Here is an 11,534-nt window from a genome sequence, read left to right as displayed (position 1 = left end):
ATAATTTGATTACGCTACTGCTTCTCCTCCTGCTTATCAATAGTGGCAGTAGTCATAATGAGTGCAGAGAACCATCTTGTGGACCTAACGAACCGATTATTCGATTCCCCTTCCAACTTGTTGAGGAGACACAAGAACATTGTGTTTATCCTGAGTTTTGCCTACATTGTACTCAAAATAAGAACACTATGCTTTTACTCCATACCGCTTCAGGTCCAATTAAATTCCTTGTACCTGAAATTGACTACAAATCACACACTATTTCAATTTCAGACCCAGAAAGTTGCCTACCTAAAAAGTTACAAAAACTGAAATTTAACAGTTCATCATTTCTACTTTACAGATTTGATTCAGAATATGAAACAAAGTTTTCTTTCTACAACTGCTCTTCAGTTAGGAAACAACACCTGAGAAACAAATATCAGTTATCCCCAAAGTCGCAAGATATGATCACATGTCCAATTTATGCTTCTGCTTCTCAGGAGAGTATCCTCAAATTGGACCTTATATCGTGTACAAAGATGTTCGATGTCTATCTCTCTAAAAGTTATTTGGAATTGAAATATAGTCAACTCAGCTTGAGTTGGCACAAACCAAATTGTACAATGTGTGAGGAGAAAGGCTAGAAATGTAGATGGAACAACAACAGCGTGAAAGGTGACACTGAATGTTTTGACTGCAACAATAAACGGAACAAAATTCAAATTCCAAAATCTGTTATTTTTGCTACTATAGGTGACATGACAATCTTGTTGTTATATTTATTTATTGTTTTGAATAGGTAAATATTAGTAATTAGTTGTTATCTTAGTATTTCTTCTTCACTAGGATTTGAGTCCATGTTCTTTTTATTTATGTTGGGAGGAAAATGTAACTGTTAATGTGCTATCGCAGGTTCAGTTATGTTGGGGTTGGTGACCGTTGTATTTATTAAGATTTATCTATATTTCAGAGAAAAAGAAGAAGATCAAGTAAGGATAGATAAGTTTTTAGAGGATTATATAGCACCAAAGCCTGCCAGATTTTCATATTCTGATATAAAAAGAATCACAAGTGGGTTTAAGGAAAAGTTAGGAGAAGGAGCTCACGGAAAGGTGTATAAAGGAAAACTCTCTAATGAGATTCAAGTAGCTGTTAAGGTGCTCAACAATACACAGGGAGAAGGGAAAGAGTTCATCACTGAAGTGGAAATTATGGGCAAAATCCACCACATCAACGTGGTTCGTTTGCTTGGTTTCTGCGCATAAGGAATTCACCGTGCTCTTGTATACAACTTGTTTCCAAAAGGTTCGCTGCAAAGCTTTATAGTTCCACCAGATAACAAAGACCATTTCATTGGGTGGGAGATGCTGCAAAAGATCAGTCTTGGTATAGCAAAAGGAATTGAGTATCTTCATGAGGGTTGTAGCCATCCAATTCTTCACTTTGACATCAACCCTCACAATGTTTTGCTAGATGACTCCTTCACTCCAAAAGTTTCTGACTTTGGGCTCGCCAAATTATGTGCCAAGAATATCAGTGTAGTGTCCATGACAGCTGCTAGGGGAACCTTTGGATATATGGCACCAGAAGTTGTGTCTCGAAATTTTGGGAATGTTTCTCTCAAGTCTGATATCTACAGTTATGGAATGTTGTTGCTAGAAATGGTTGGAGGAAGAAAGAATGTAGATTCCTCAGCTGCTGAAAATCTCCATATTTTATACCCAGAATGGATTCATAATTTATTGGAAGGAGACATACATATAAATATTGAAGATGAAGCTGGCAATGTTAAAATTGCAAAAAAACTCGCAATTGTCGGACTTTGGTGCATTCAGTGGCAGCCAACGAACCGTCCATCCATAAAGAATGTTGGAAACAGAAGATGATAACCAATTAACTTTTCCACCTAATCCTTTTCATTCCACAACTTCCATTACCACCAGGGAAGGCTCTTTAACAAGACGACCTTTTCAAATGGAAGTGATTCAAGAATAAGGGAAGATTATCATGTTTGATTCGTTTGATGTAATCCTCTATCCTTTTGGGGAAAAGTAGCATTAGTATTCTTCTAGTAGTATTCAAATGTTATTTTGTAAATACTTTTATATATTTTGAGGAAAATTATTTTTATTCATTTTGAAAAGAAAAAATATGTCTACACTTTCTTTCTGTCTCACTGTTATATTACACTCTCCTCACTAATTGTCTCTCTCTCTCTCTCTCTCTCTCTCTCTCTCTCTCTCTCTCTCTCTCTCATTATATATCTATACCATATAATACTCAAAAATCACAGTAACTTTCCAACACGAAAGTTAGAGGTCATATTTTTCCGATTAGAAGTGATAAATTGAAAATGTAAAGCACAAATAAGAACACACACTACTCGAAATTCTTGTTTTTCCTGAGGAAAAATATCTGCCGGAACTCCTGAGGATTTTGTTGCAATTTTCAATACTAAAAGTAGTTTTCTGTAGATCTTGTTAGTGCAGGAACATCTGCAGATAACTATTACTTTTGCCGAGCTTTTCCTGCGAAAGAATTTTAGAATTTTCTTTCTAGTTGTCTTGCGGATTTATTTACGGAACTTCTCACTTTAATGAATCCTTAGAAAATTCAGCAGATATTTCAATGGAATGGGTAGCTTATGTTTGATAGTTTGCCACAAGATGAAGGTGGACTAGCCTGCAGGCACCTTGATGTAGTAGATGCAAAGGACTGCTATTTTGTTAAATCAGTCTACATAATACCTTTTTTGTTTTTTTTCAAGGGTTCATAATTCCTTTTCTTTTGTGAGCATCTACATAATAGCATTGTATTAGCTAATTAAATAATTTTGAATTAATGGTTAATAATTTAATAAAATATTTGATTGATCTATATACACACTTTATTTTTGGATCATATAGACACTTATCAACCTAATACCATTACATAGTATCAATTAAGTAATTTTTATTAGTGGATTACCGAACCTTTAAAATATATGTTTTGGTCTGAACACACATAATTTTTTGAAAGGGGTCAGTTCACACACGCAGATTCAATCAAAAAAGATAGAATAAAATATACCATGCTTGATATGTGTACACACAGTACACACTCTCCAAACAAATGGAGTACTCGGTTTTTGACTGCATGCTCACACAAATGTCCAGATTAAGATTATTTATCCAATATATGCGTGATCTGTAAGAATGAAAGGGTGGTCCTTTTTTGACCGCATCGATTATGTTACCTTTAAAAAATATATTCTTCATCCCTAATGCCACTATGTTATTGTACTCCCTACGTCCCATATTACTTGACCTATTTAGAATATTTGCACTATTCATGTAACATGCTTTGACTCTATTTTTCTACTAATATATAAAAACAAAATATAACATATAAGATAGATTCGTCTCGATTAATATTTTCAAAATATCAAATTTTCGTAATTTTTTCTACTAGATTATTAAAGAAATTTAAGTTTAAAATTGTGCATTGACATACGTGACAGAGTCAACTAGGTCAAGTAATATGGGACGGAGGGAGTAATAATTTAGGTTGTACACACGCAGCCCATTAACAACTTGCATTTGTTTTATTCCTTAAAAAAAAAAAAAAAACTTGTATTTGTTTTATCTTTTGTCAATCTCTATAGATTAGATTGTATGTATATCTTTTTACTTTTGAAAATAACTCGGACCGTATGGGCAATTTTTATATTTTTATATTTTCACACGGACCACAAGCTCAGCATATACATTTCTTATCACTTTCGTTTCTTAAACAAATTAAGTGTCACTTTATTTTAGATTTATTAAAAATCACTTTTAATAAGAACTGACTCAAAATTGATTATTGAAGATTCGACAGAAATCACAACATGATTTGGTGTGATTGTGACACGATTTGATTCAAGTTTTGGGAGTTTTGTTTCGACGAAGATCGGGGCACGATGAGATGAAATTGGGACACGATTTTATGGATAACGGTCAATTCGTACTGTGTATAAACTGCAAATTGTGGCACGATGTGTAAAAATCGGGGAACGGTTTTCTCAGTATCTGAGCACTATTTTAGGCTTCATTCTTCATGTTTTGTGTGGGCTTCAAGAGAGAGAAACTTGAAAAATCAAAGGAGGTTACTTTAAGGTTGAATGTCTTTGACGAGTTTCTCTTGGATTGGGAAACATTGTAAACACCTTAGGTGAGTGTAATCATTTAATCTCTTGTTCTTGGGAAGAGATTAGGAAAAAGGGTAGAATTTCTTCTTTATTAACCACTATGTCTTCCATCACCACTAAAAAAGCAAATATTAGTGAGGGAATTTTAGAGATGGAAAACCTGAAAATCCCTCTCTAATTCCGTCACTAAAGTCTGTGACCAAAAAGTTTGTGAAGGATCTTATTTTTTCTGTCACTAATTTCCCTCCCTAATTTTGCTTTTTTAGTAGTGCATCTTAAATTCCATAGCCTCTTGCTTGAGCGTATGAGCTGCCAACTATTCTTTTATCTTACACTTGAAAACTTTCAAAGCTGGGTACAAACAAATCTTCAGGTTTCAGATTTGGAAGATCAAAGAATGTAGGCAGAGACTTATTGGAAGGAGACATACATATAAATATTGAAGATGAAGGTGGTGTCAAAATTGCAAAGAAACTCGCAATCGTCGGACTTTGGTGAATTCAGTGGCAGCCAATGAACCGTCCTTCCATAAAAACCGTCATACAAATGCTGGAAATAGAAGATGATAACTAATTAACTTTTCCACCTAATCCTTTTCATTCCACAATTTCTATTACCACTAGTGAAGGCTCTTTGCCTAGACGTCCTCTCAAAATGGAAGTGATTCAAGAATAAGGGAAATATCATTTTCGATTAATTTGGTTTAATCCCTATTAATAGCATCATTAGTATTTTAAATATTGTTAGTAGTATGCTGCAATGTTGTTTTTTTAAAATATTTTTGTCCATTTTAAGGAAGATTTTTGTTGCATACTTAATTTCTCACTACATTTATATTCTATTACTCTCTTTATGATCTTATCTTTCTTTTCACCGTTTGTCATAAAATACACTAAAATAATTATATATTCCTACCCAACGGGTTTGACATGGACAAATTGAAAATGTGAACTATGATGAACGAAAACATAAGAAACAGATAAAATTATGTTTTCAAAAACATTTTGGAAATTACATTTTTAGATGATAAGATAGAAGTTATAAAAAAAGAGAATAAGACAGAAATGGTTTTATCTACTAAATGTATTCGAATGGAAAGGGAAAAATCGTAATCAAAATCGATAGATTTTTCTCATCTACTTTTGTAGAATCTATATAAGATATGATAAAATCACTATTAAAATAAAAATAATCCTAAATATATATTATAAATTGTATATAGTCATAAATGACTTAATTTAAATTCCGCAAAATACTTGTACATAAATGACAAAAAAATGGACAAAATTTTGTATGGTTTCCCGATTTTGTGCAATTTTACTAGGATTTTGTTTGTTTTAGAATTCTGCTATAGATTTGAGTCGTTGAATGTAAATGAAGTAGCGAAATCCTGGATTTTAAGATTTAAGGATTTTGATAACAATGGTGATATGGGTTAAGGTCAAGGATAATGTCTGGTGAGATATGGTGAATTGATGTAACATTATATATCTTTTGACCATGTCATCATTATCTCTTGCTTGTGTACATATGAGGCAGATAAATTCTTAATAACTGTCTAAAGTCATTATAGGTAATTTGAGTCATAGAATATTTACACTATTATCTATTTTTTCAACCAACTTCATTCAAAAGTGATTATAGACCATTTAACATTGATGTGGTAGTCCTTAGAGTGTCTATGACATCAGACATGATTCCTTAAGTATATTTTCTTCTTCTAGTGTTTGCATTTAATTAAGTCTAATTTTACTGATAAATATTTGATCAACAACATTATAAATCAAGTAATCGATCAATTTTATTTCAAATCAAAATTGTATAATACACTTATTAACCATATTTTTAAGAACAGTGAATTTTGATCTTTCCCCTTCCAATATATGCTGACACACATTCAATATGTAATAAAATATATGATTGTTCTGTGACTGTAATGGGGTTATTTTTTTGTCCTCATCGATTATTGTAGCTTTATAAAATATATTCTTGATCCCTAATGCCACCATGGTATTGTAATAATCTTGATCACTTGACCCATGTGTACATATTAAATAGTATGTCTTTACTTTTTTTTTTTTTGAATAAAATAGTATGTCTTATACTTTTAAAAGTAATCTGGACCGCAAACCATATGACCATATGATAATTATTTTTTACTTCCACATGGATCACAAAGGTCAATATATCATTCTTTTTTTTGAGGTGCGTTTATATTTTATTTTTTCTTTAAGGAGCGTTTAGATTGTATATCTTTACTTTTGAAAATAATTTGGACCATATGGTCAATTTTTATATTTTATATTCTCACATTGACCACAAGCTCAATATATCTTTCTTATCACTTTCTTTTTCTTAATAAAAACGGTAGGAAAAATTAGACATAGAATTATTATAAAGTAATAAAACAAAGAGATAGATTAACGCAATATATATATATATATATATATATATATATATATTAAATAAAGAATAGAAAACTTATCGATTATTTACTGAGGCGTGCAAAATGCACTGGGCTTAAGAGTATTTCGCCACCACGGATGAATCACCACTAGAATGTCGGTGAGATTATAACCTCTATGAACCTCATTCCGTATGTGAATCAGTGACCTCATCACTCACACTGATCTCTCGTCCAAAGTTGTTCAACGCGGTGTTGTGCATTTTGGCCTTGCACCTATGCCTGGATTTCATGAGTGGCTCTAGAAAGTTTGCCCAAGCTTTCATAGAGGCGGCCCCACCTCCAACACTCATATAGGTAAATCTATCAAGTGTACACCACAGTCAAGCACACCACTCAAATGTATGAGCTATAGATTTATTAAGAGTTTATAAAGTCAACCTACAACGCTGTAGTATACATTATCCTACACCATAGGGATGAACTCTAAAAAATAAGTTGGATAGTGTCTCATCAAATTGATAAGCAGCTTGTTTTTACCCATATGAACATAGCCTTGCGAATTTTCACAATCTATGTTGGGTTACCATCACTCTCAATTTTTGTAATGGACATAATCTATCCCCCTTCGATGTATATATATTTCTCACTATACAGTTGTATTACAAATAATACATTGACCAAGACGTCTCTCAGTCAGTATCTCATATATATTATCAGATAATCATCCATGATATATTATCATAGGTTTGCTTAAATAAATTCTAAGCCACAACACCCCCACATCGGAGGAAATTAAATCTACATTTAGATTTATTATACAGGTCTACTTGAAAATACTTTCAAGCGACAACATCCCCGCATTGGGTAAATATAAACTCACGTGTGAATTTTTAGTCAGGTCTACTTGAATTATTCTTCAAGTGATAACACCCCCACATTGAGGAAAATAAATCTACACAATTTTATATTTTCACATCATCGTATTATTACTACAATGGATACTTTAAATATATCAAACATCATTGTATTATTTTAATACAATGGATAATCCACAATATATGTCACCAATATCTAAGGTGTATCTGAGTACATGCATCACATGAGTTTAGCAAGTGTCACAAAATATTCAGGTCTGTTTAAATTAATTTTAAACGACAACATCTATATTGCAGTTGTTTCACTCATGCATGTCATATATGTATCTCCATCAGTTTCTCTATTTTTTCTTCTTAATACAATTAAATGATATTTCACAATAAAATAGCATTCTCAAACCACGGTATTAATATATACACAACACAAATTTTTACGATATGAATAATATATGCCCCCACAGTGAAATACATTTCATAAAAATTAAAGTGGACATCAATTTAATTTATACCCACAAAAATTCAGGTTTTTTCAAACATATCTTAACCCTACACATTTAACTCTATCAAGTATTGTGAGTAAATAAAATTGAAACCGTTAAAAGAATATCAAATGGACAAAAAATAATCACAATAGTATTCAACCACCCAACATATACATGCACACACCAGTGACCAATTTTTATATAGATATAGTAAATGAAAGAAAATATTTACCTCAAACTATACGATCCTCAAGTACAATTATATGTTACACTTCATTACAATCGTTAAAGTACATATAATATATTTAGAGTTATTTACTTTCAATGATACATCATATTTTCAAACTTGATAATACTAGTATTCATTTGAGTATTATAACAGTGCAATGTAGAGGCTAGCTTAAGATGTTTATGCTATAATCAATTCAGTTATTATCTCAAACACACATTGATCTCTATAATCTGAGTTCTAATCACGCAAGATATCTATTTAGTAACATTTAATCGAAGATAACCAAAATTCAAGATCATTTTCACATATTCAAAGTTAGCATGTAAGCTCAAAAAACATCCAAAGCCTCAAACAGTACTAAAGTCATTAATCATTATCAAAATAGAACTCAATAGCAAATGTAGTGGCATAAAAGAAAACTACAAGTATACAATTTTAGAAAAATCGTAGAATCACTATTTTTCCAAACATATTCAATACAGTCCCGCAATTTCAAGAGATTAGAATATGTACCTTGCCTCTTGTGGATGATTTCAAGAGGGGAATAGTTTATAACTTACAAACGAGATTGATCATGCTATATTGTTGTAGATTGAATCAAATGAATTCCGACTTTGGAAGCATCTCACAACTGTGAGCATTTGCCACAATAAGCGTTTCTCGAAGCAATGGAATCGAAAATTTCATCAATACAGATCCAACATTATCAAACATGCGATTCAACATTGGCTGACAAAATCTATCAATTTTTTATCATTCTACAAACACACTAAACTAAAGTAGTTACTTGGCCTCAAAACAATTAGACGTAACAGTGATAAAAATATGTCACCTTCATTTCAATAATAAGTAAATAGTAAATCAAGAATAATTTCACAGCAACATCAAAAATAACAAATATAACAACTTACTCAATAATTGACTAATTAGATGAAAAGAGTAAAGAAACGCTGTAATTATCAACATATTCTTAAAATAATTAAGCGTGATAGAGGACAACAAAAATAATCTCAAAACAATTAACTGGAACGTAAACTATTTATATAACAATTTCTCAAACATTGATCAACTAGATGACGAAAATTAATAACAATTCTATGGCAAACGAAATAATCTTAAGATCCAACCCGATCTTAAGCGCTACGCGTAAGATCATTATCCGTAAGCGCTACGCGTAACAAATAAATTTGTTACGATCCAACCCGATCCAAAACGAGTATCCAGAAACTTCCGGATATATCCAATTAAGAAACAAAACGCGTTTGCTTAAGGATTAAGCAGACTTAATCCCCAAGTCACTCGTTTTTTGTTACAAACTCTCCCTATAAAAGGAGAAGTTCGCCCCACTCATTCTACACACCGAAAAGAATTTCATTGAGTTGTCGGGAATTCTTTTCTTCTCTTCTCCCTCCGACTTGTGTTAACAAGTTTCTTCTGCTTCTACTCCTTTCTGTCCCTTTCGGTTTCAAATAGAGCGGTTACGTACCGTATCGAGTGGCTTCGATCAATCGATTGAACCATATTTTAAGAGTGTTCTTAAGACCATAATCCCTTTTTCGGTTTAATGTCCCTTAGGAATTAAGAGTGGTCTTAAGTTCATAGTCCCTTCGATAATATATGGAATATAGAGTACTATTAAGATCATAGTCCCTTTTCGTAATACTAATGTCCCGTCGGAATTAAGAATGATCTTAACAGTATATAAATTATTTTAATAATTTTCTATTTAAGGAGAAATGGTGGTATCACCATATTTGAGTGGTCGTAGTGCCATATTGATGTTTTGGAGAAGTTAGAATGGTGGTAACACCATATTTGAGTGGTCTCAGCACCATAATAGAATGGTAATAATACCATAATAATTTGAGTGGTCTCAGCACCATAATAGAATGGTAATAATACCATATTAATTTGAATGGTTTCAATATTAACCTGGATAGAACATAGGGGGAGCTTACAAACCTCACCTTAAAGACTATCAGACTCAGGGGGAGTTAGAGCTTACAAACCTCAGACTCTGAGCTTACAAACCTCAGAAACCCCAAAGTCAACTCGTTAATTAGATTAACAACAATTGACAAATTTTAAATACTATTGTTTGTCATCATCAAAAAAGGGGAGATTGTTGGAACAAAATGTGTTTAACAATGAACCTCAAAGAGTTTTGATGATAACAAGGTATTAAAAAATTGTAAATTGGACTAGCTAATATTTGTTCAAGTGTACAGGACCACAGTTAAAAAGTTACATCATTAATTGGTTCTGAATGAGCAAATAAAGAGCAAAAGAAAATGAAGCTTAGACGATTCTGAAGGTAATACGCTCCTGAAAGTGGAAAGCGCTCCTGAAGTCAAGCTGCTCCTGAAGATAGTAAAAGCGCTCCTGAAGAAACAGTGCTCCTGAAGAATAGTGCTCCTGAAGACAAGAGGTCCAGAAGCCACATTATCAGAAGCTGCATCATCAGAAGCTGCATCATCAGAAGCTGAAGAAGCTGCACCATCAGAAGCTGCAGAAGCTGCATCATTAGAAGCTGCCTCATCAGAAGTCATTTCACCAGAAGCTGAAGATCAACTGAATTTGCAAAAGATTCAAAGATTGAAGAATCTACATTGCAAAAGCTGTCTATTGGATTAGAAAACATAGCAGAAAATTAGTGGAACATTGCAACGGTCATTTCAAAGGTGTTTGAAGGCATGTGCTTGCAATTTGGACGAAAGCGTTGACATTGTACTATTGTACGAACTGTACAACCACCTTCTCCACTACTCTGTTTTGTGTCCACGCTGCAAGACAAGAAAACAGCTCCAAAATACGGCTTCGCCTGCATAGATGTTCCTTTGGATAAGGAATGGATTTCAAATTGGTTCTTCATAGGACAACAACCAAATCAGGCAAAAGATCATTGGTGAAAGATCAAGCTTCAAACAACGACTCTTTGGTGTGCTGGCAATTTCACAACGTCTCTTTCACACCTCTATATAAAGGAGTGAAGACTTAGAGTTTTGGTAATGCAAGAACGCTAATGCTGAACGACAGACTCTCAACATTTTTACAAGTGCCAAACCTCTGCTGAAATTGTTCTGCATTCACTTAGAATTTCTGTGTCTCAAAGTCATATCTTAGAAATTCTTAAGTCCATTGAGTCTGTATCTGATTTGTATTGTGAGCACCTCTGATTGTATATCAAGTGTTCAACCTTAAACAATTTTCTGTGTAATTTTGCTTAGTTAGGAAGTCTCTTGCAGTTGTGCTTGAGCAGGAAGTCTCTTGATTGTGTTCTTGAGCAAAGGAAGTCTCTAGCTTGTGTGCTTGAGCAAAGGAAGTCTCTTGCTTGTGTGCTTGAGCAATTGTAATCAGATATTACTCTTAGTGAAATCTCCTTGGAAGT

General features: G+C 32.9%; 1 pseudogene across 1 annotated transcript; it reads left to right on the top strand.

Annotated features, from left to right (window-relative positions):
* Positions 1–2,155, top strand: LOC146952983 (rust resistance kinase Lr10-like; annotated as a pseudogene). The gene is made up of 2 exons (XR_015007975.1): positions 1–735; positions 895–2,155. The product of XR_015007975.1 is annotated as a rust resistance kinase Lr10-like (transcript).
* The last annotated feature ends 9,379 nt before the right edge of the window (positions 2,156–11,534 follow it).

The sequence above is a fragment of the Medicago sativa genome, chromosome 1, assembly GCF_051527215.1.
Source record: "Medicago sativa cultivar Bolivia chromosome 1, Bolivia_mono, whole genome shotgun sequence".
Lineage (NCBI taxonomy): Eukaryota > Viridiplantae > Streptophyta > Magnoliopsida > Fabales > Fabaceae > Medicago > Medicago sativa.
Note: the sequence above shows the minus strand (reverse complement) of the source record. Positions and strands in the feature narration are given on the sequence as shown.